Source organism: Narcine bancroftii, chromosome 2 (genome assembly GCF_036971445.1).
Source record: "Narcine bancroftii isolate sNarBan1 chromosome 2, sNarBan1.hap1, whole genome shotgun sequence".
NCBI classification, from domain to species: domain Eukaryota; kingdom Metazoa; phylum Chordata; class Chondrichthyes; order Torpediniformes; family Narcinidae; genus Narcine; species Narcine bancroftii.
The window spans coordinates 57,724,809-57,751,322 of NC_091470.1; the positions used below are offsets into that span (position 1 = coordinate 57,724,809).

The following is a 26,514-nucleotide window of genomic DNA, read 5'->3' on the forward strand; positions in this document are numbered from 1 at the left end:
GTCATAGGTGTACAACACAAATATATAGAAAAAAATACAGAACAACAATGTTAGGAACAGTATTGCAAAGATAATTTGTATTTCAAAAGGATGCTAAATAGGGAGTTCCAGATCCTGCAGTATCTCATCTACAAGTCCAATTTGATTAGATTGCTACTTTAGAGATAAAATTCTGTGGTTGGATAAATATTTTAATGACAGCTTCCCAATAGTTCTTTAGATAATTGGGGCATCAATTTTACTAATAAACTGTAAAAATAAGCACAGTTCCATTTTAATTGTTATTTAATAGTTTTATACTTATATGATCTCATACCAGCATTGGTGTAAACAATTTGGTCGAGGGAAGGAGGGTTCTTACTCAGCAGTTGTGGAAGAAAAAATATCCAAAGGGTTAATTAATTGTTTGGTCTGTATTTGTCTTTCTCAGCTTGTAGACTAATTGGTCAGCTTGAAGCATTAGCTGCCTCTCTGCTGTTAATAGATAACCTTTTTTAAATAGGATACAGGTGCTAGATGGGTGATTTTAAGTTTGAGGGTCTGCCACTTCTTATCTGTCACAAGCTTTTGTGTAACTAATGTTCTTATGCGAGTTTGGTCACGTATACCTGTTCACTGCTGGGTATAAATATATGATGACTGTTGTTTTAGGAGAGAGTTCTGTACATCATTGCAGACTCTCCATGATATCATGTTTTTAATAAAAGTCTTTATTCCTTGATGTCTAGTCTACAGAATGAATTTCTTCAATGGCAGCCTTACTAAATAAGGATCCCTGCTGAAAAATGGAAAGGCATGAATATTTGTTGAGCACATGATCATCCTTGTATATGAAATCTCCAGAATTAGTTCATTTGATAATTCTTGCTATTGAGCGAAATTGAAAGGTCACATAGGGTTTTCCCCAGCCAGAAGCCCTGGTTGAACAATGAACCTGATGAGAGCCAGATCACTACAGAAGGAGCAGGTGTGACCTTTGGAAAGCCATCTCCCAGGCAAAGTGGAGTTTCTAGACAAGAATGGAAACAGCAAAGGATACCCAACAGCTGTGGCAGGGTCTAAATGACATAACCTACTGCAAACCCAAATCCAGAGCAGTAGGAGATGGCAAAGCTTCACTCCTAGATGAACTCAATGCCTTCTACACCCAATTCAACCATAAGAACAAGGAATAACCACCACTGCTTACTCCCATGTCACCTGATGATCCTCTCCTCTTTGTATCTGAGGATGATATGCGGACTGCCTTCAGGAGAGTGAATCCGAGCAAAGCTTCCAGTCTGGATGGAGTACCCAGCTGAGTATTAAAAATCTGTGCTGACCATCTTGCCAAAGTATTCACAGATTGTAGTGCGATCAATGACCAGCCACAGACACAAAGCAGGCAGTCAAAGCTTTATTAATCAGAAAACCCAGGCATGCCTCTACATGTTACTGGGTCACGTCCAAGGCAGGTATGAGGGAGGAGACTGGGTTCTCAACCTTTATTAGGGGATCTTGTGGGAAGGAGCTACAGGTACAGAAGGTGAGCCAGCCTGCCCAGCCTAGAGGGGACATGCCCGCAGTACCGTGTTCCACCACATTCACCCTCCATTTTTTTTTTAATGAAGTCCGGCGGGGTGATTCAAGGCAATGTCCATCAGCACAGATCTTGCAGTCCATACAGTTCATAGGTTCAGCCATTCCGACAGTGTATTCATATCTGAGATCTCCGAAGTACTGCTGGCTGTATTGTCGGTTCCAGTGGAATAGTGGCTTATTCGACCAGCTAGATATGGAGGGCTGAACTGTGTCAGAGGGCACTTTCAGGCGGCCAAAATACCCTGAAGTAAAACCGCATATTCTACCTGTGAAATATAAAGTGTTCACAATCACTACTCTGGAGACAAAGTCTTGGGGAACAGATTCAGCTTTATTTTGAGTCTGCAGAGTCGGGTGTCCCTGGTCTGGAGACACACCGGAGGTTCAGAATCATCACTCCTTTGTACAGTCCCACGCTCAACATCACCCTACCTTCATTTACCTTCTTCCAATCAGAATCCCAATACATTACAACATTCTTCTTCTCCCTTCCATCAATCCAGGTATCAATCAGTTCCTCCCTCTTCATACATCGCATATTATGTTAATTAGTTCATACCCTCCATAGAGGCGTCGAAGTTAATATTCATGTCTCTTAAGCAAGCGCAGTACTAGCTATAAACTTCCTTACATCAGTGTACCAGCCTGAACCAGATCCTTGCATCCTTGGGGCTCATGATAAGAAGGGGCCCACTAGCTAGTACTGTCTACTCTCAAGCTCTAATCTACATACTTTGCATTCCATCACTTTTCACAGAATGGTGCGAGTTTAATCACTTTTCACCATTTTTCACACTACCCCTATGCAGCTCTCGGGAGGCCACCTGAAAGTGGAGATCCCGGCCAGGAGGAGCACTTACCTAACCCTCCTCTTGTAGGTATAATCTCCGGTTCTGAAAGTAGCAGTGGGACTACAGCCACAGTTCACAGGAGCCGGCATTCACTTGGATGCGGGTCTCCTTCAGCTGGCACATTCAGGTGACAGAAAGGCATCTTCTCCACGGCTACCTGAACGTCCCAGCTGCACTCCCCTAGCTGCGTCTGCCGGTGCTTTATCTGTGTCCAAGCACCTGAAAGCGGCTTGTATATACCGGGTCCATAGGGGTGGGGAATTTGTTTGTAATAGTGGAGGGGGACACTCAAGTGGAAGGGAGACACTCAGGGGGCTGCGTTGGTGGTGGGATCACTATGTTGTTTGTCAGGGTGATCCCTGGTGCTAACTGGTCACTGCCCGGGGATATTGGGTGCACCTCCTGTGCTGGGGCACCCCGTTCACTCCAGGTCCCAGATGGACACTGTATCGTCCTGTCCGTCAAGGTATTTACCAGTGCATATTGGGGGTTCACATGCAGGAGATGCACTTCCTCGACCAGGAGGTCTGCCTTGTGCATTCTAATATGCTTCCGGAGAAGCACCGGCCCTAGGGTCATCGGTTAGACCAGCAATGAGGTTCCCGACGCCAATCATCTAGGGAAGGATAACAATTATTCATCGACCGACTCACCTGGGCCCTGGCGTCAGGATCCCAGCTGGATGCACATGTACATCGCATTCATCAGGGTTCTATATTGCTGTTGGAGTAGGGCCATTGCCTCTTCATATCTAGTGCAGTCACTGGAACACATGGGTGCCCACCACAGCAAAAAGCAAGTTGTACCAATCACTATCAACTGTGATTTCATGGCACCTCAGGTAGGCCTTCAAACAGTGTAGCCACATATCAAACTTTACGGAGGCCTCGGGTTCCTTTGGATCGATCTCCAGCATCTCCAGTCAGATTGCACAACACAAAATTCGAAAGACTGTACAACAGGCTTTAATCAGCTTAAAGTAGAAAGCACTGGATATGTGTGTAGCCTGACTGGTTTTGGAAAGGGCTGGCTCAAGTCTTTATATGGGCAGGTGATATGACAGTCAGCAAGGTGGGTCCAGCCTCCCAGATTACCTACCTGCAGGTACAATGGTTTCCCCCTGCAGTAGGCCAGTAGGAGTGTGACTATAGTAGTGGTCATATCACCACAAGCTCAATCAATGACCATCCGCAGACACAAAGCAAGCAAGCAAACAAAAGTTTTATTAATCAGAAAACCCAGGCATGTCCCTACACCCTGCTGGCTCATGTCTAACACAGGTATGAGGGAGGGAGGAGACTAGGGTTCTCAGCCTTTATAAGGAGATCTTACGGGGAGGGGCTACTGGTACAGAAGGTGGGCCAGCCTGCCTAGCCCAGTGAGGAATGCCCACAGTACCGTGTTCCACCACACATATATCTTCAACAACTCACTTCAGCAGGGCGTGGTACCCACCTGTTTCAAACAGACATCAATCATACTGATACCCAAGTATCCACCCAAGTGCCACTAGTCCACTGGAATCAAGTCTGGTAACTTGCCTTAATGGCTATCGACCAGTGGCACATGATCAACAATGATGAAGAGTTTTAAAAAGCTAGTGTTGAGGCATATCAGCTCTTGTCTAAGTGGCAACATGGGTCTGTTTCAATTTACCTAACATAGCAACAGGCTCGACACAAAACTCTGGAGAGCAAAGATGCATACATCAGAATGCTCTTTATCAACAACATTTTGGCATTTAACACCATCATTCCCTCAAAATTTATCAGCAAACTTCACACCTGGGACTCAACAACTTAATGTGCAATTGGATTCTGGATTTTCTCACTTTCAGTCCACAATCAGTGAGGATTGGTAAGAACATCTCCTCCACAATTTCCATCAATCCCGGTGCACCATAGGGTTGCATTCTTAATTCCCTGCACTACTCACTATACATCCATGAATGTATGGCTTGGTACAACCACACCATCTACAAATTCACTGATGATACCACTATAAAAAGGGGCAATGAATCAGCATACAAGAAAGAGATTGAAAACTTAATTGAATGGTGCAAACATCAACAACCTCGTACTTAAGTAAAAACACAAAAGGCTGGAGAAGCTCAGCAGGTCAAACATTAGGATTAGATACATAACCGTCATTTTGGGCTTGAGCCTTTCATGAAAGCACTCAATGTCACCAAAACCAAGGAGCTTATTGTTGACTTCAGGAAGGGAAACGAGGTGTACGATCCCGTGATCATTGGGAGATCAGAGGTGGAGAAGGTGAGCAAATATACGTTCTTGGGAGTCACTATCTCGGAGGATGTTTCTTGGACCCAACCAACTAACGACATCTTGAAGAAAGCACATCAGTGTCCTTACTTCCTCAGGGGTTTGGGGAAGTTTGGTATTAAATTAGAAACCCTGGCAAATTTATTCTTTTTTCTTTTTAAAATATTTTTATTGAGTTCAACATAAACATAACAAAATTAAAGTAAATGCACAATATGATAAATTTTAAATTCCATCCCTTATTATTAAATATGATTGTCTATTAAAATAATTATATATATAAATCAGTTAAATAGTATAATAACAAATGTATTATACCTTAATAAAATCTAAAAAATGGATATTATCCAGGATAATCATAATTAAACCTCATAAATTCACTTATCTAAAAGAAAAAAAAGAAATACTAATCTAACCCCTCCCTCTAATCAAGGTTACAAGAAAAATACAAAGTTTGATCAAGTCAGGATCTCCAGAAGACAGACAAATCAGCACTAGAACATCCAAATCATCTAAAACTGTCAATTATGATAGTATTCTATAAATGGGCCCCATACTTTTTCAAATTGTAACTCTTTATCTTTAATATTATACCTATAGCTTAGATATGTCATTACATCATGTAAAGACTGTGCATGAGTCGGTGAGAGTTCATCTTTCCATTTCATTAAAACTGCTTGTCTGGTTTATCAATGTGCTAAAAGCTAAAACTTTCTCTTGAGATGCCAATAAAAGTTTATCTGGTTCACGTGAAAAACCAAGCAGAGCAGTTAAATGGCATGGATCTAATTTAATCTTAAAAATTGTTGACAAAGAAAGAAAAATATTCTGCCAATATTCTTAATTTAAGACACTCCCAAAACATATGAATCAGTGAGACTTCAAAAATTTTTACAATTTTACAAAATGGATCAACATCCGCATAGAAAAAGGATCATTTAAGTTTAGTCATATGTATTCTGTGTATCACTTTAAATTGTAATAAACAGTATCTAGCATAAAATGAAGATTCATTGATCAAACTAAGAGTGGAATACCAATCCTCATCTGAAAAAGTTATATTAAGATCATGTTCCCAATCATTTTTAATCTTAGCCACTGAGCCTAGTCTTAAATCCAATAGATCACTATAAATACATGATAGCAATTTGAACAAATTGTAGATCAAAAAGTATGTCAAGTATATTAGAATCTGCGATTTGAGAAAAAGTGTTCAATTTAGACTGAACAAAATTCCTAACTTGCAAATATCTAAAAAAAATGTCTGTTAGAAATATTAAATTTAATTGACAATTGTTTAAAAGAAGCAAAGTTATTTCAAATAAATAAATATTTAAAATGTTTAATCTGTAACATTCCTTAAAGCCTTCATCTAAACTGAAGGCAGGAATGAATGGTTATCTATCATAGATCTAGCCAGAAAAAAATTATTATAACCAAAAAATTTCCTCAATTGAACCCATATTCTCAATCTTATTCTCATCATTGGATTATGTGTCAGTTTGAAAAATGATAAAGGTAAAGCAGAACCTAAAATTGCCAACATAGACAATTTCTAGAAAAGTTCAGTTCCATTTCTGCCCAAGAAAGTCGATTTGCTAATTTATCAAATTTTAATAATAAAAATAAACTGCATAAATTAATCACCCAGTAATAAAATTGAAAATTTGGAAGTTACATTCCCCCATTCCTAATAGTTTTCTGAAGATGGGATTTACTTATACAGGTCATTTCCCCTGCCATATATATGAAGAAATATCCAAATCAAATGAATTAAAAAAGGATTTATGAATAAAAATTTGTAAAGCTTGAAAAAGATACAAAAATTTAGGTAGAATATTCACCAAAAACCCTGGCAAATTTCTACTGATGTGTGGTGGAAAGTGTGCATCGCAGTCTGGTATGGGACATCAATACTTTGAGCATAAAGCCCTGCCAAAGGTAGTGGGGTTATCACAGGTAAAACCCTCCCCACCATCAAAAACATCTACAGGGAACGCTGCCATCAGAGAGCAACAGCAATCATCAAGGACCCATACCACCTAGCACATGCTATGTTCTTGCTGCTACCATCAGGAAAGAGGTATAAGTGCTGCAAGACTTACACCACCAGGTTCAGGAACAGCTGCCTCCCCTCCACCATCAAACTTCTCATCAACAAAGTCAATCAGGGACTTATTTAAAGTGTCTTACTTTTGCTCTTTTTTTTCTGTATCTGTATTGCACAATCGGTTTGTTTATATTTCTTTATTTGTTTACAAGTATACTTTGAGTCAGGTTTTTTTTTTCACTGCCAAAAAGTAGTATTTCTGCCTTGCTTGCAGGAAAAAAAAGAATCTTGGGGTTGTATGTGATATCATATATGTTCTCTGACAATAAAACTGAACTCTGAATCTGAACTCTGACACGGGTGTAATGATAGAATGGTAGTGATAATCCTGACCACTAGAGGGAGTCGGAGATGAGTTGTTGCAGCTAGGAGTGGATTCAAAATGGATGCCACCTCGAGGTCATGAGTACTAATAAAGTATTGTTATTATAAAATAACACGTTTATTACAATAAAAGAAACATCAAAATAGGGATGAGGTACTGGATCTATGACTACATTTTTGAATAATCTGTTGTCTGCAGAATTTTGAGAAAAAAGCTGTAATGTGAATTTCATCTTCAATGATACAGTTTACAAGGTTATATTTACAGTTGAATAAAAAGATTGCTGTAGTTGGAAATTGGAAAAGGGAGAAAACAAGTGAGCTTTAAATTGCACAGTGTGGGGAGGAGTCACGTGATGGAGTAGTGGCCGGACGGTGAACTCCAGCCCTCTCCAGAAAAGTCGGGAAAAACAAGAGAAAATACAAAGGCACAGAAATACAAGTTAAAGAAAAGTGAGTATAAAGGTGGAAAGAAGATGGAGACAAAAGGAGAAAAATCAAAATCAACGGAAAGAAGAGAGGAAGAGAAGACAACGGAGGAAAAAGGTGAAGGCCTTACCTGTCCGAAGAGGCCCGCTGTGGAGAGAAGACCCCACTACCTCAGGTCGGTAGAAAGAGAACTACAACAATGGCTCACAGAGCCGAGTAAAAGTGCGCAACCGCGCATGAAAAAAAACACACCGACGGGAGGGGGGACCAGCTGGGGAGTCGATCTCCACAGCCGGCAACGACAGCTGCAGAACACCTGCAGCAAGAAGAGACCACAGAAGACAATGGAAACAAGAAAGAAGAGGAGGAAAGGGCACCAAAGAAACAACAGATGGTCAACCTAGAGGAAGAAGAAGAGGAAGAATACAGTGAAATAGATAAAGGGAAAGGCAAGGTAAAGGATATACTTGCTCTTGTTAGAGGATACATGGAGTCATTTAAAGAATGGCAAACACAGGAATTCAATGATTTAAGAAGAAGAATAAACAACACAGAAAAGAAAATAAATAAAATGGATATGACCTTAACAGAAATGGGGGAAAAAATGGACAAGATGGAAGAACGGGCAATAGCAGCAGAAATGGAGGTAGAAGACTTAAAAAAGAAATTGGAGGAATCTAATAAAAAAACTAAAGAGACACAAGAATTACTAGCCCAAAAAATAGATATAATGGAAAATTATAACAGAAGAAATAACATAAAGATAGTGGGCCTTAAGGAAGATGTAGAAGGCAAGAATATGAGGGAGTTTATAAAAGAATGGATCCCTAAGGCCCTAGGATGTCCAGAACTACAGCAAGAAATGGAAATAGAAAGGGCACATAGAGCATTGGCCCCTAAACCACAACCACAACAAAAACCAAGATCTATTGTAGTAAAATTCCTAAGATATACTACAAGAGAAAAGGTACTGGAGAAGACAATGGAAAAAGTAAGAGAGGGCAACAAACCACTGGAGTATAAAGGGCAAAAAATCTTCATTTATCCAGATATAAGCTTTGAACTCCTAAAGAAGAGAAAAGAGTTCAATGCAGCAAAAGCGATTTTATGGAAGAAAGGATATAAATTTACACTGAAGCATCCTGCGGTATTGAAAATATTTATTCCAGGACAACAAAACAGACTATTCTCGGATCCAGAAGAAGCACGAAAATTTGCAGAACAATTACAAAAATAGACTGAGGGATGAAGACGGGTAATGAGAGCAAAAATTATCACGATTGATATGTATGTGGGTAAAGACAAAAATAGACTGAGGGATGAAGACGGGTAAGGAGGGTAAAAATGACCACGATTGATATGTATGCGGGTAAAGAGGTATAAGAGTGAATAGAGACAATGGGCATATGTGAAAGTATCTGTAATTAGAGGAAAACATAGAGAGTATAGACAAGAATTAATAAGGGAAGGTAATGGAATAGAGAGAATAAGGAGGGAATTAAAAGAGTGACCTTTGTGACATATAAAAAGCGAAATCTTTTCTGGGGGGGGCTGGGTGGGGGAAAAGAGCGGTCACTGCAAAATCAGTTGACGCTTGCGAGTGGATTCGCAAATCCAAATGGAGAGGGGAGATGTGGTTGTCCGACAAGGGATAAAGGGCAACTCAGGAGGGGAAGGGGAGATTGGGGATAAAGAAGATAGAAATAGGAGAATAAGGAAAATGTTGGATGTTGTAGGAATGTTGTCTGGTAAAGAGTTGAAAATAAGAAAACAGAAATGGAAAAGGAGGAAAGGTAATGATGGAAAAACGGAAAGAGAAGATAAACAAAATATAAAATGGCTACGCTGAACTATATGACTCTAAATATTAATGGAATACATAACCAAATTAAAAGGAAGAAACTACTAAATTTACTGAAAAAGGAAAAAATAGATATAGCATTTGTCCAAGAAACACACTTAACTGAATTGGAGCACAAGAAATTAAAGAGAGATTGGGTAGGACATGTAACAGCAGCATCGTATAATTCAAAAGCAAGAGGAGTGGCTATATTAATTAGCAAAAATGTGCCATTTAAAATAGAAGAGGAAATAATAGATCCAGCAGGGAGATATGTTATGATAAAATGTCAGATATATTCAGAGCTTTGGAATCTACTTAATATATATTCACCTAACGAAGAAGATCAAAAGTTTATGCAAGCTATCTTTTTGAAGGTAGCTAATACGCAAGGGAACATACTAATAGGAGGGGATTTCAATCTGAATTTGGATCCAAATATGGATAAAACGGGGAAAAAAATTAACAGGAAGAACAAAGTAACCAAATTTATAATTAAATCAATGCAAGAAATGAAACTTGTGGACATATGGAGGAAACAAAACCCAAAAGAAAAGGAATACTCATACTACTCGACTAGACATAAAACATACTCAAGGATAGACCTATTCCTGTTATCAGCCCACGTTCAAGGGAGAGTTAGGAAAACGGAATATAAAGCTAGACTATTATCGGACCACTCACCCCTGTTATTGGCAATAGAGCTAGAGGACATCCCTCCAAGAATGTATAGATGGAGATTAAACCCCATGCTACTTAAAAGACAGGATTTTAGAGAATTTATTGAAAAACAATTAAAAATGTACTTTGAAGTAAATACGGAATCAGTGGAAGATAAGTTTATACTATGGGACGCAATGAAAGCATTCATTAGAGGGCAAATAATAAGTTATGCAACCAAGATGAAGAAGGACTATAATCAGGAAACAGAGCAGTTGGAAAGGGAAATAATAAACATAGAAAAAAAATTAGCAATAAAGGAAGATACAACCAAAAGAAGAGAATTGGCGGATAAAAAAATAAAATATGAAACATTACAAACATATAAGGTGGAGAAGAATATAATGAAGACAAAACAGAAATATTATGAACTAGGGGAAAAAAACACACAAAATCCTAGCATGGCAGCTTAAGACAGAGCAAACTAAGAAAATGGTATTGGCAACAAGGAAAAAAGACAAACAAATTACATATAATCCAAAAGAAATTAAGGAAAACTTCAGAGAATTCTATGAACAATTATACCGAACCGAAAACGAAGGGAAAGAAGGGAAAATAGATGAATTTTTGACTAAAATTGAACTACCAAAACTACAAATAGAGGAACAAAATAAATTAACAGAACCATTTGGAACAGTAGAAATACAAGAGATAATAAAAAATTTACCAAATAATAAGACACCAGGAGAGGATGGACTCCCAATAGAATTATACAAAACATTTAAAGACCTAATAATACCGCCCCTCCTGGATGTAATCAACCAGATTGATGAGACACAAAACTTACCAGATTCATGTAAAACAGCAATAATTACAGTGATACTAAAACAAGGGAAAGATCCACTCTCACCAGCGTCATATAGACCAATATCTCTGCTAAACACAGATTATAAGATAATAGCTAAACTATTAGCGAACAGATTAGCAGAACAGGTACCGAAAATGGTAAATTTAGACCAAACTGGATTTATCAAAAAAAGACGCACAACAGACAATATTTGTAAATTTATTAACTTAATTCATGCAGTAGAAGGAAATAAAGCACCGGCAGTAGCAGTTGCTTTAGACGCAGAGAAGGCCTTCGACAGAGTAGAATGGAATTACTTGTTCAAAGTATTGCAAAAATTCAGTTTACCGGAGAAGTATATTAATTGGATTAAAGCATTATATAAGGGACCGTTAGCGAAAGTGACAGTAAATGGACATGTATCAAAGCAATTTAACTTAAGCAGGTCAACGCGGCAGGGATGCCCACTATCACCATTATTGTTTGCGCTAGCTATAGAACCACTAGCAGAATCGATAAGAAGAGATAATAATATAAAAGGAATAAAAATAAAAGACAGGGAATATAAAATCAGTCTGTTTGCGGATGATGTGATAGTGTACTTAACAGAACCAGAACTATCAATAAAAGAACTATATAAGAAATTGAAGGAATATGGAGAAGTGTCGGGATACAAGATAAACGTAAATAAAAGTGAAGCAATGCCTATGAATAACGCGGATTTCTCAAAATTTAAGGAGGAATCCCCATTCAGATGGCAAACGCAGGCAATAAGATACCTAGGTGTGCAAATAAACAAAAATCTAGGCCAATTATATAAACTCAATTACAATCCACTAATGAAAAAATTACAGGACGATTTAGAGCATTGGAAAGAGCTACCACTAACACTGATAGGAAGGATAAACTGTATTAAAATGAACATTTTTCCAAGGATACTATACTTATTTCAGGCATTGCCAATACAACTGACAGAAAAATTCTTCAAAGAGTTAAAGAAAATAATAAGGAGATTTTTATGGAGAGGGGGGAAACCGAGGATAGCACTAGATAAATTAACAGAATGGTATAAACAAGGAGGCTTACAATTGCCAAACTTCAAAAATTATTATAGAGCCGCACAATTAAGGTACCTATCAGATTTTTACCAAACAAGGGAAAAACCAGACTGGACGAGACTAGAATTAGATAAAATAGGGGAAAAGATACCTGAACACATATTATATAAATGGGACGAAAAATTGGTACAACATAGAACTTCTCCAGTATTACACCATCTCCTCAATATATGGAAGAAGATTCATGTAGAAAGAAATAAAATAAATTACCAAATACCAAAACTAATATTGACGCAAAATAAGCTACTCCCTTTTACAATAGACAACCTTGCCTTTAGAAAATGGGAAAAAAAAGGGATTAAAAGAATAGAAAATTGTTTTTCAGGAAGTAGATTCTTATCCTTTGAACAAATGAGAGATAAGTACAATATAACTGGAGATACAGCGCTGGCATATTACCAACTGAGATCCTACTTGAAAGATAAATTAGGAAGCAACTTGAGTTTACCAGAGGGAAGTAACCTTGAATATGTGATTACAGATACAATGTTAATCAAAAGATTTATAAAAAATATGTATATTAAACTGCAAGAAAAGGAAAATGAGGAAACAAATGGTAAAACTAGACAAAAATGGGAACAAGATTTAAATATAAAGATAAAAAAGGAAACATGGGAGAAGTTATGCTCTGGAACGATGAGAAATACAATAAATACGAGGCTACGTATGATACAATATAATTGGTTACACAGACTATACATTACACCGCAAAAGTTAAATAAATGGGACCCAACAGTATCTGATAGATGTTTTCGATGTAAAAAAGAAAGGGGAACAACAATTCATGCAATCTGGACATGTGAGAGAGTAGAAAAATTTTGGGATGATCTCAATCAGATATTAAATAAAATAACAGAAAACAATATACCAAAGAATCCAGAGATCTTTCTCCTAAGTAACATAAAAAATAAAGAATTTGGAATTGACTTGGAAGATGCACAAAAAAGATTTGTCAAGATAGCCCTAGCCGTAGCAAAAAAATGTATTATGTCAACCTGGAAATTGGAAGATAATTTGAAAATACAACAATGCTATATAGAAATGAATAAATGTATTCCATTAGAAAAAATAACATATAGTTTAAGAAATAATATTGAAATATTCGAACAAGTATGGGAGCCTTACATTAAATACAATAGCGAAAACCTACCGGGATCAAACATTACCTAAGTTGATGGAAGGAGAAGAAAAGAAAAGAATGGACTCAGTAGAATTTCTGGTGTATTTTTGTTGAATGACAACATTGTCTAACTGAATTAATGCAACCTAGATTGTATACCTAAAATGGATGAGGGGGGGGTGGCTTGGGAGGAGGGAGGGGGGAGGGAGAAAAAGTCACTGTAAATGTGTGGAAAAGAAAAAGTGTATATCATGGCTATTGTGATTTATGGTGTGAAAAATAAAAAATTAAAAAAAAAAAAAATTGCACAGTGTGGGAGGAGAAAGGAATGGATAAGACAAACAGAATATCTCTGTGTGAGCGCAGGGTTGGTGAGGTGATAAGAAGCTGATGAAACCATGTGGTTGATAGGTTAGTGGGTGAAGTTAGGATCATGTTAAAGCTGTGAAGTGCAGATCAGAGCTGGGATGTAGAAAAGTAGTGCAGGAGCCCATAAATACATATATCAAAGTGGGAGTCAATTGGAGAATTAAAGTGCCTCTTTTGATATTCTCTCTCTCTCTCTCTCTCTCTCTCTCTCTCTCTTTCTCCCCCCCCTCTCTTTCTCTTTCTGTCTCTCTGTCTTTCTCTCATGACTTTAGCTGCTTATCATCACAGAAGCCCTATAATCACACAATCAGAGATTTCCCCTTTGTTCTTTAGTTCTATCAATTTTAACCACACTCTCCACAAAATAAATAACATTTTTTTCTTTTTCATTCTAACGGAGGACTATCAACCCCTGTTCTCTCTCCATTGATGCTGCCTGATCTGCTTTATGATTCCAGCATTTTGTTTTTATTGAATCAAACCAGATTGGTTTTATATTATTCCAATTAATCTGTTTTCATTTTGTGAATGTTTATGTTTTTTACTTGTATAATTTTCTACTTATAAAAGTTGCTTATGAATTGTATTATTCAATTACTTAGAATAATTGAACAGTTTAAGTGTAGTGGTTCCATTCTCAATAAATTGTTAAAAGGGGAGCATAAAATGATACTATATTCCATGCATGTTGAATTGTACCAAACAAAACATGCAATTTTTTCAAATATCTAATTTCTAAATAAACTCATTTTTAAAACTCAAATTTATCACCTAAAATTGCTACATTGTTTAAATGTTATGTTCTTTTTTTGGTCACAAAACACTTCTGCCTCATTACTATAAATCCATTATTGAAACCCGAGTATATCAAAAAGAGAATCCAATATAAGAAAAGTGCATGTTTGTTTTTCAAAATAGATTTTACATATTTTGCTCAGGAGCAAAATAGTAATGAAAATATTCAGATGCTGCTTCCCCCCCCCCCCCCCCCCACAATCTAGTAAAATTATTGAAGTGAATTAAGACAAACTGATTTCATTTACGCCTTTTATCTTAAACATCTGTTCCAGGCTCCACTCATACTTGTTCAGTATTTAGTCATCCACCATACATCTCAAAAATGCAGGCGTATGTGAACCCATGCACATAGAACAAAGTTGTATTTAATCCTGCTTAGAATTGACTTTCCAACAATGCTATGCTCATTCATTGCCTGGAATTATATGGCAGCTGTGTTATCGGCCACTCTTACACCTGCGATGCTGCAGTGAAGCAATTATTTTTATTTTTAAAAATAATTTCTCACCAACCAGCAATGAAATATGACTAAGCCAACTTATCTGAAAGTCATGATATTAATATCTTTACCAATTAAAGCACCATTAGTTATGTAGTTGCCAGACCATATTTCTCTGTGCATGAAGATGCTATTATTGTTTCTGCTTCAAGACCCAAGGCTGAACAGGTAGACAGATTCAGACAACTACATGGCTGTGCCCTGCTGTCTTTGTTGCTCCATTCAGAAACAGGAATCTGCATAATCAGAATAGAACTCTGTTAATGATGAAATAAGTTGAAGTTGTAGCTTTACAGATCATAAGTTTTTCTTCATATCTCCTTAAGTTTGTGGACCTAATCAGTTTTAAAAATGTTTACCTCAGTTGATTAAACATGGGGGAACCAAAAAGACAGAAAATAGTAAGTGATGCTGAAAATTTCAGTTGGTGGGAAATGAATACTTTTCCTTAGAGGACAATGGAAATGTGTTTGTTTTATTTGCAAGAAATCTTTAATAGCCTTTCTACAGATTTACACATTGCATCATAATCATTAAGGTGAACACTTGTGCCATAAACTGTATTCATTGAGAGTCATGAAGAATGTTGGAGACTGCCTTGTCCCTTTCTTGATCTTTTCTCCTGTTCTTATTCTCTACCCAGCTTTTTATTATGCACTGCTTTTTAAATGAGAGTTTTAAAGAGTTTTATTTTATTAATTTCAATTAAATTTAAGAGAAACAGATACATAAATGCCTACTGTAATATGTGAGCACATCAATAAACTACTGTAATGTCAACAGTTAAACTGTTCAGAAGTGTCATATAATTATTTTGATAGAAATTAATTTTTGATGGTACAGGGATTTCTGGTCTAAAAACATTATTTTTGTTGCAGTGTAACTGGTTGAAAACTGTCGAGAACATTGTTTGGCCCATGACTCCTTATATTTTTCTGTATGTGGCCCGCAACCAAAAATATTTGGCTGCCCCTGTCCTATTCCTTCTTGGTTTGCCTCAAACTTTTCATAGTTTCACATTTGGAGCTGTGCCTCATAGGCTTCTGTGAGATTAAAATGTCAATAGCGGGGTGAGGCTGGGGAATTGGCATGAGTGGATGAAGCTTGCAGTAAATTTAGGTGGGTAAAAGTTGTGTGGCCATGTGGGCATAAATGTGGTTTTGACTTTGGTTATTTGTTTGTATGGGAGTGCAGTATTTTAATGGACTGTAACTGACATTGACAAAGTTCAAGATGATTTGTCATCCAATTGTACCTGTACAATCCGATGAAATAATGTTTTCCAGTTTATGGTACCAAACAGTGCAAACACACGTACAGTCATAACACACTTATACAGACCATCAATATATATACACAGAATTTTTTTTAAAATACTCCTGTCAGATGAAGTGTGGCTTTACACCTTCTTTCCATTCCCCCAGCTACAACCATGTTGTTTTCTGAAAATCTGAGAGCTATGTTACTTTTCTCTAGTTTTGTCAAAGTGTGGGTTGTTATCTGGCAACCAAGAAGAGTATGTCTTTAAAGTCATAGAGTGACTAAAGATTGGTAATTATATTTCTTTCAGACAATAGCAATTTTGAGATATATAATTAGTTTGAATTATGGCAGGATTGTTGTGGTAGTCATTGGTTGTGGGATGAATAGATTATTTTTGTGCCATGGTCTCGAAAGCTCGACACCAGTTGGCATTACCTTACACCATTTCCAGTGTTGTGGAAGACTAATGGAAGGAAATATTGATGTGATTAGCCAACCCTAATTATTTTCTCTCTCACTACTCTATCTCTGCACTCCCTGCTATTATCAACCAGTAAGGCCATGTTTGCACTCAGACTTGCTTCTGCAGCTACGTGTTCTTCTTGGTTACTTGCCTCCACCTCCATCCTGTGCCACATGGTTTCCCGCTCCATTTCTAGGCCTTCTAATTTGTTCCCCACAAGGATCTCAGGTACTCTATGCTCTCTTTGCTTCTCTCACTGTATCCTAAGGACCACCCTTGCCTCCATGCCCAGATACCAGCGGACCCTTGCTTTTTCACTACCATAGCTCCAAACATCACTTACCATGACCCATCATGGACTTCCCCTACACCATCCCCTGATAAATCTACGCATTCAACCGACAGTTCTACACTCAGCTGTTGTCTATCAAGCATTGGAAGCCCACCTCCCTGGAGACTACTGCCTCAGTGACATCTGACATGGATCTCCACCTCAATCCTGAAAGTGAGCCTCCATTACGAACACTCAGCCTGGCCTCAACAGCCCACAGGACTGAGCCTCTGTCATAAACTTTCACACTGGCTTCAAAAATATGTAGCTTCCCCTCTATTACCATCAACTCAGCCCTCACACACATATCCTCCATTACCCACTCATCTACCCTGGCCCCCTTCACCCCCACACGCAATAAGAAGAGGATTCCCCTTGTCCTTATCTACCACCCCACCAGGTTCCACTTCCAACATATCATCATTTACCACATCTCCTCTCTCACCACCATTTGGGACACAAATAGTCCTTCCTAGTGAAGCAAAACTTCAGTTGTGAATTTGCAGAGGAGATTTACTGCATCCAGTACTCCCATTGTGGCCTCCTCTACAACAGAGAGACTGAACGCAGACTTAGAGATTGCTTTGTTGAGCACATTCGCTCTGTTCACCGAAATAGTGGGGATTTCCCAGCAATAACCCATTTCAATACCCCGACCCATTCTCATGCAAACATATTTGTCCATGGTCTCATGCGCTGCCAGACTGAGACCACCCTCAAATTGGAGGAACAACACTTAATATTCCATCTGGGCACCCTCCAACCAGATGGCATTTACATTGACTTCAGTGTCTGTTTGTCCCTGCCCCCATCTCTCCCCTTCCCCATCCCTTTCCTCTTGCTCTCTCTCTCCCTCATTCCCCCTTTCCTTCTGTCTCCTTTCCTTCAAGTCTGCATTCACAAAGCCACTCCCCTTTTTCACCTTCAGCTCTGCATTCACAGAGCCACTCCCCAATTCTCACCTTTCCTCTCCTGTCCTCTTACCCATGCCAATTATGGCCTTTTGCCAGTTAGCCTGTTCTCCTCCCCCTGCCCTTTCTTCCTTCCCCACCCCCACCTTCTTTTTGCTCATATCTTAAGGAAGAGCTCAGGCCCGAAACATAGGTTATATATTTTTACCTCTTATGGACATTACTGCTGAGCTCCTCCAGTAATTTTGTGGTTTTTTTTATTACAAACACAGCATATATAGGCCTTAATATTTATTGGGAAATTATTATTGTGCAAGGTCAATCTGCCTTCCCTTTTACCACCCAAAGTCACATTATTTTATTACATTTGACTACTAGGATGGTAAAAGTCAAGGTAGATTGACCTTGCTCAATATTCATTTCCCAATTTCCATGTTCCAAAACAGCAGCATATTATTAAACATGATCAGCACTGCATTCTCCAAGTGGAACTTTCTCAATAAGATTAAAGTATTAAAAAAAAATTATTGAAAGAATGTGATTTTGGAGAAAAAAAACTGCTTGAGGAACTCAGCAAGTTGAGCAGCATCTGTGGGGGTAAAGGAATTATAAATGTTTCAAGTTAAGATCCAAAATCTCATCAATAATTTTTCACTAGTTTTAATCCTAAGTGGGATTTGACAAATATTTTCAGTTGCTACTAGTCGGAGGTCCAAGAGCAACAGCAGTAATAAGTTTTATTACAATCTACAGCAGAGCAGGAAAATGTCAAAAACCTAAAAAAGGAATAGTGATGTTAACAAGAGCTTAAGACACAAGGCAATAATTTCTAGTGAAAATTAATGTGAATATTACTATTAAAGTCCACAAGATATTTCAAGGCTGAAATGATGCAAGAGGAAAGAAAACAAAACGGAGAACAGAGAAACACAGAGATGGATTGCCTCATCTCTATTATGCAATACATCCTATTTGCAGTTCTGGCCTTGCTAGAGAAACTCGCTCTTAAGATTTAGGATAAACACAACCCAGTACTTAAATATGTACCAACGAATACAAAGGCACCTGCAGACAACACTGGCCAAAAGATTGATCAAGTCGATGATTGTTATAGATAGAGAATTTAGGTTAAAAAGGGCTTAAGTTAAAATGTGATGATTAATCATAAAAGGGGAAGCCAGAATAGACAGGGAGCTTACCATAAAAGTTTAGCTGGACAATGTTATAACAATCAGAAATCTTTCATGGTCACAAAGAGACATGTAGGAGCCAAAGATTGATAAAAGAGTGAAAAACAGAATTTAGTGTGTGTTGAGTTCGTCGTGTACGTGACAAACATGATAATTACAAATGCAAGTGTACTTAGAATGATTTTGCACAAACTAACCAATTAAAACAGTGTTAAAGAGGAGGGGAAGGACAAGCAAAAAAGGTATAAAAATCAATGCACTGTATGTATCGGGGCTTGACTTGGCGAGAAGCCAGTTGAGTCCAACTCTGCAGACTTGTAAATAAAGCTTGTCGTGTCACCGACTTTAAAGAGACTCATGTGTGAGAATTTGTACTTCTGACAATGACGGTGGGTTTTGATTCTTTACTTTCATCGAACATTGCATAACCATCTCTTACAACATTAATAAATGTTTAACCCACACATATTTTATAGATAATGGTGAGTTTTGCCAGTACTTTATTCTTCATTCTTAAATCAGTGTGTCCCATTTGCCGAATGTCACTAAGCTTTCTCTGCACATTCCTAATATTAAACTAATTCTATATGGAGAGTGCAAAGAGGCATGAGACACAAGAAATTCAAAATGAGGTGTATCCCCTAATGCAAGGACTCTTTTTAAACAGGAATTACACACAAATAATATCAAAGAGGATACTTCCTTGATAACCTTTGAAAAGCTTCTTCAAATATATGAGTAAATGGTAAAGGTTCCATTATTGTCAGGTAATACTACATTTAGAATGTAACATGAAATTCTTTAACTTCGTCCACTGTAAGGAAGACAGAGAATCACCACTTTGTCCAGCACCCCTCACAGAAATGAACGAACCTGGTTTGCAAGGCCATTGCTCTAACCACTGAGCTATCGGAGTCTCAGAGGTGAGAGTAGACACAGGACCACTAGAGAATGACATTGGTGAGATAATAATGGGAGACAAAGAGATGACAAAGGACCTAAATGAGTATGTTGCATCAGTCTTCACTGTGGAAAACAGCAGGGTGTAAGACGTTGAAGGGTATCATGGAAGGGAAGTGAGTGCAGTTACTATTTCAAGGGAGAAGGTGCTCAGAAAGCTAAGGTCTAAGGGTAGATAAGTTTTCCAGACCAGATGGGTTAACCCTCGGGTTCTGAAAGAAGTAGCAGTAGAGATTGTAAAGGCATTGGTAATGATCTTTCAGGAATCAATAGATTTTGGCATGTTCCCAGAGGACTGGAAAATCACCTCACTATTCAAGAAAGGAGAAAGGCAGCAGAAAGGAAATTATAGACTGGTTAGCCTGATGTCAGTGTTTGAGAAGATGTTGGAATCGATTGTAAAGGATGAGGTTATGTAGTACTTGGAGGCTTATGACCAAGATAAACCAAAGCCACCATGGTTTCCTTAAGGAAAAATCTTGCTTGACAGACCAATTGGAATTCATTGAAGAAGTGACAAAAAGGTTAGATCAAGGAGATGCAGTGGACATAGGAAAATGGGGACATTTTGGTTGGGGGGGGCCAAAGGGGTTGATTTGCCCGAAATTTTACACTGTGCCCAGGGACCAGGGATGGGACGGAGTAGGGATCTGGGGGGGAGGGAGAAGTGGGGATTGGGGGGGGGGATCAGGGACTGGGGAGGGAGAGAGAAGTGGGGATTGAGGAGTGAGAAGAAGGGAACAGGGAGAGGGAAGTGGGGAATGGGGACTGGGGAGTAGGGTCCAGGAAGGGGGGGAAGCAGAGCAGAGACCATAAGGAGGGGGGGGAGAGAGGGAGGGGCGCACTGCCCTCCAGCGACCCAGCACTGAGCCAATGTGGCCAGAGCCAAGCAAGGGCATTTGCACCTTCCCCCTGCCCCCTCCCTTGGGGAGCCGCTATCCCATTGCCCTCCCCGAATCCCTCATTCACCGGACAACACCTCCCCCCAAAAAATTAGTCTTACCTGATCACTGTGTGTTGGTCGAGGCACTCCGCAAACACATACCACACTTGAGCTGAACCTGTCCAACCCTGACAGCACCCCCTCCCCACACCACCCCACCGTGGTCTGCCCCCTAGGTAGCTGCTTAGTTTGCCTAATGGTAGCGCTGGGCCTGGGCACAACCAGGAGAGTCAGTCACTCTGGGGAACGTCAGATATATCTGGCAATAGTCTGAAGTGAGCCAAGGACAACAGCAGATTCCAGTAACTCTCCCCGGAAAACATCAGATGCTTTCTCCGTCCATTTTTTTCTTCTTGTTTTGCCTGGATTTGGGAGGGCAGTTGCCCTCCTCCGGCTCGTATGCCTATGAGAGTGGATGTTGCGTATTTGATTTTCAGAAGGCCCGTGACAACGTGCCACACATGAGGTTCTCTACCTACATTTCAAGATTTGTATGTTGAATTTTCAAGGGCAACAATGATACCATCTAATTAATGTAAACGAATAAGACAATGTTTTTTGATTGACAAGCACAAGGCATTGTTTTCACACACCTATCTATATTATGGATTAAAATAATTTCCAAAATTGTGCTGTCTTCTGTAGTAGTCAAACAAATTGCCAGAAGAAGCCACAGCAACGTTGCAGGACTGGAATGCATTAAGTGAGATGGCCACCGGAGTCACGTGATGGAGTAGTGGCCGGACGGTGAACTCCAGCCCTCTCCAGAAAAGTCGGGAAAAACAAAGGAAAACACAAAGGCACAGAAATAAAAGTTACAGAAAAGTGAGTATAAAGGTGGAAAGAAGATGGCGACAAAAAAAGAAAAATCGAAAGCAACGGTAAGAAGAGAGGAAGAGAAGACAAAGGAGGAAAAAGGTGAAGGCCTTACCTGTCCGAAGAGGCCCGCTGTGGAGAGAGAAACCCGCTCCCTCAGGTTGGTAAATAATGGACTACAAAAATGGCTCGCAGAGCCGAGTAAAAGTGCGCAACCGCGCATGCGCGATACTTCGCGCATGCGCGATGCGAATGAAAAAAAACACACCGACGGGAGGGGGGACCAGCTGGGGAGTCGATCTCCACAGCCGGCAACGACAGCTGCAGAACACCTGCAGCAAGAAGAGACCACAGAAGACAATAGAAACAAGAAAGAAGAGGAGGAAAGGGCACCAAAGAAACAACAGATGGTCAACCCAGAGGAAGAAGAAGAGGAAGAGGAAGAGTACAGTGAAATAGAAGAAGAAAAGAAAGGCAAGGTAAAGGATATACTTGCTCTTATTAAAGGATACATGGAGTCATTTAAAGAATGGCAAACACAGGAATTTAAGGATTTAAGAAAAAGAATAAACAACACAGAAGAGAAAATAAATAAAATGGAGATGACCTTAACAGAAATGGGAAAGAAAATGGACAAGATGGAAGAGCGGGCAGTAGCAGCAGAAATGGAGGTAGAAGATTTAAAAAAGAAATTGGAGAAATCTAATAAAAAAACTAAAGAGACACAAGAACTACTAGCTCAAAAAATAGATACAATGGAAAACCATAACAGAAGAAATAACATAAAGATAGTGGGCCTTAAGGAAGATGAAGAAGGCAAGAATATGAGGGAGTTTATAAAAGAGTGGATCCCTAAGACCCTAGGATGTCCAGAACTACAGCAAGAAATGGAAATAGAAAGGGCACATAGAGTATTGGCCTCTAAACCACAACCACAACAAAAACCAAGATCTATTGTAGTAAAATTCCTAAGATATACTACAAGAGAAAAGGTACTGGAGAAGACAATGGAAAAAGTAAGAGAGGGCAACAAACCACTGGAGTATAAAGGGCAAAAAATCTTCATTTATCCAGATATAAGTTTTGAACTCCTAAAGAAGAGAAAAGAGTTCAATACAGCAAAGGCGATTTTATGGAAGAAAGGGTATAAATTTATACTAAAGCATCCAGCGGTATTGAAAATATTTATTCCAGGACAACAAAACAGACTATTCTCGGATCCAGAAGAAGCACAAAAATTTGCAGAACAATTACAAAAATAGACTGAGGGAGGAAGACGGGTAATGAGAGTTAAAATGATCACGATTGATATGTATGTGGGTAAAGACAAAAATAGACTGAGGGATGAAGACGGGTAATGAGAGTAAAAATGATCACGATTGATATGTATGCGGGTAAAGAGGTATAAGAGTGAATAGAGACAATGAGCATACATGAATGTATCTGTACTTAGAGGAAAATATAGATAGTATAGACAAGAATTAATAAGGGAAGGTAATGGAATAGAGAGAATAAGGAGGGAATTAAAAGAGTGACCTTGGTGACATATGAAAAGTGAAATCTTTTCTGGGGGAGGCGGGGTGGGGGGAAATAGCGGTCACTGCAAAATCAGTTGACGCTTGCGAGTGGATTCGCAAATCCAAATGGAGAGGGGAGATGTGGTTGTCCGACAAGGGATAAAGGACAACTCAGGAGGTGAAGGGGAGATTGGGGATAAATAAGATAGAAATAGGGGAATAAGGAAAATGTTGGATGTTGTAGGAAAGTTGTCTTATAAAGAGTTGAAAATAAGAAAACAGAAATGGAAAAGGAGGAAAGGTAATGATGGAAAAACGGAAAGAGAAGATAAACAAAATATAAAAGGGCTACGCTGAACTATATGTCTTTAAATATTAATGGAATACATAACCAAATTAAAAGGAAGAAACTACTAAATTTAAATGAATAAATGTATTCCATTAGAAAAAATAACATATAGGTTAAGAAATAATATTGAAATATTCGAACAAGTATAGGAGCCTTACATTAAATACAATAGCGAAAACCTACCGGGGACAAACATTACCTAAGTTGATGGAAGGAGAAGGAAAGAAAAGAATGGACTCAGTAGAATTTCTGGTGTAATTTTGTTGAATGACAACATTGTCTGACTGGCTTAATGCAACCTAGATTGTATACCTAAAATGGATGAGAGGGGGGGGTGGGGGGGTGGTTTGGGAGGAAAGGGGGGGGGGAGAAAAAGTCACTGTATATGTGTGAAAAAGAAATAGTGTATATCATGGCTAATGTGATTTATGGTGTGAAAAAAAAAAATTTAAAAAAAGTGAGATGGCCACCTACAGCAACCACATCAACATTGACAAATATACGTGCAGAGTGATTAGTTACATAATTAAATCTATTGAGGTTGTCACAATGGGATCAAATGCTGCACAGCAAGAGTCAACCAAAAACCAAGGCTAGACTCGGAGATTCGTGCAACACTCAGAGCTTGTGACACTGCTTTCAGGTTGAGAGAAAAAATGGCATTAAGATGTGAAATGGCTGAAGTTTCCCGTGCAATCAGGAAGACAAAGAATCGGTATGCACAGAGAAGCCACAGACACTGTCTGACACTGGCAACATGTATTGCATGTGACAGGGTATTCAAACCATAACTGACTGTAAGTCAATCCTGCAAGGTCAGCGACAATGATGCCTCCCTTCCTGACAGGTTGAATACCTTCCCCACACAGTTTGATGAGGAAAACAAGGTGACATGAAAGAAAGCCTTGTCTCTCTCTCTGAAGAACAGGCACCCTGCATAACTGCAGCTGAGGTGAGGAAGATCCTATCCTGGGTGAACCCACACCAAGTATCAGGTCCAGCTAGCATACCTGTTTGAGTGCTGAAGGACTGTGCGGCCCAGCTGATAAAGGTCCTAATGGAAATCTTCAACATCTCACTGCAGCAGTCCACTTTCCCTACAGCTTGTCCACCATGCAGTCCATCTCCTGTTGGAAAACCAAGAGTCCATTTGTAATGTCGAAGGGGACCCGCAGGAAATGGTAGAGGTGGCCATCCGCCTCGAACCCAGTGTATTGGTGGTCTTCTGGGCAGATAGGGACCTGGTGATATGCCAACTTCAGGTTGATGTTAGAAAAGACCCAATTCTCTGCAGTTTGGTTCATGGTTATGCGGGGGAGGTGTACACATCTAACTGTGTATACCTGTTGATGGTCTAACTGTAGTCAATGACTACCTATTTTACCCATTCTTTTACCCATTCCTCACTACCACTTCCTGCTCTCTCCAAGGGCTGGTGTTGGCTTCAATGATCCCCTCCTGAAGTTAATGCTGCACCTCTGCCCAAATGAAAGACCTGTCCCCAGCACTGTACTGTCAACTTTTAGTGGTGACAGGTTTACAGTCGGGGGTGAAGTTGGTAATTTTAAGTGTGGAGAGCCTGCAGGTTTGAGCATGGTAGGCGACTGAGTTGTTGGTCATGTACTATGGGTTGGGGGGTGGGGGGGGGGTAGTGCTGGAGTATAGGTGGAACATAGCATTCTGTTTCATAATTGCTTGTTAGAGACAGTGAGGAGCAGATGGGACCTTTCAAACTCCATCATCATGCTTTAAAGGTGACATTGAAAATCAAGCCCAAATAGCACAGCAGTGCAGAGCTGTTTTTATAGTCTGTACCCCCCACAGTTAGAGTCATTATGCAGTACCCCCTGATGCGACCTGGAGGCCAAGTTGACCTTCTCATTCACCAACATTATTGCGAGGGAGAAGTGCTGCACTGTATGAGCTCTCTCTGCTTCCAATATTGAATAGGCAACTTGTCTCGTGGTCATTTACCTTAATGTCCATCTTTGATCTGGTAAGCTGATGCAAGCTATCCTGGTAGAGTGTGATGGAAGCCAGTGTCGGGTTGCTACTAATTGCTGTTACAGAGGGCAACAGTGTCCAAGGTGGCAGCCCCCAGGGCCCGCATGTGGCACTGCTGGATCCCAAAAATGGCACCCAAAATGGAGAACCCCATGGTTTGCATGGAGTTGCTGGCTCCTGGTCATGACAGCAATCAGTATAGCGCCCCCCCCCCCCACCACGATCCACATGCAGCGCTGCTAGAAAGGGGTTTTGACTTACACACTTTGGTGTAGTGTCCCTTCTTCCTGCAGCTGGAGCAAGTCGAATCCTTCGCTGGGCAGTGTTTCCTCTCGTGCTTACCCAGACCATAGAAGTAGCATTTTGAGTGGTCCCAGAGTACCATGCTATGGTCAGGTCGCTGACAGAACCAGACAAAAGCAATGGGAGGTATTCGTAGAGCACTGCTGCTGTGGTCGACTTGTTAGTGGAGTGAAGGGGTGGCAAGATGATGGCACCCGGGGTAAACATAAGGAAGCCATGTTATCCGTTGATTAGGCCTCCATATTCTAGAGGGCCACCTCCAGCATACTTGCCAGCTCAACTACTCTCCGCAGACTGAGCTCCCCTTGTTCCAAAAGTCTCTGGTGGATGTAATTCGAACTGATCCCGGCAATGTAGGTATCCCTGATCAGGTCCTCAATGTACTCAGCAGCAGTCATGACCTTACATTCACAGGTCTTTCTGAGGGTTCGTACAGACATCCAATGGGTGTGCCCAACAAAATAAATACATACAACAGTGGTTTACCAAAATTATTTCATCTTTCCAGAGTACTTACGTACCTCTGAGTCTTTTATGCCCATTTTTGCCCACAGAACACAGATCAACTTCTTAGTCAGATTTGTTATCTTCATCCAGACTTGATCAGTAACCACCCTCCTCCCCACCCCCCCCATC

The 26,514-nt window shown here is 39.5% G+C and overlaps 1 long non-coding RNA gene across 1 annotated transcript; it reads right to left on the reverse strand.

Moving 5' to 3' along the window:
• Positions 1-1,383: 1,383 nt before the first annotated feature.
• Positions 1,384-26,514, reverse strand: LOC138753580 (uncharacterized). Its single transcript, XR_011351273.1, has 3 exons — positions 26,400-26,514; positions 24,582-24,698; positions 1,384-1,847 (listed from the first exon to the last, which is right to left on the reverse strand). It is a non-coding gene; the product is annotated as an uncharacterized lncRNA (long non-coding RNA).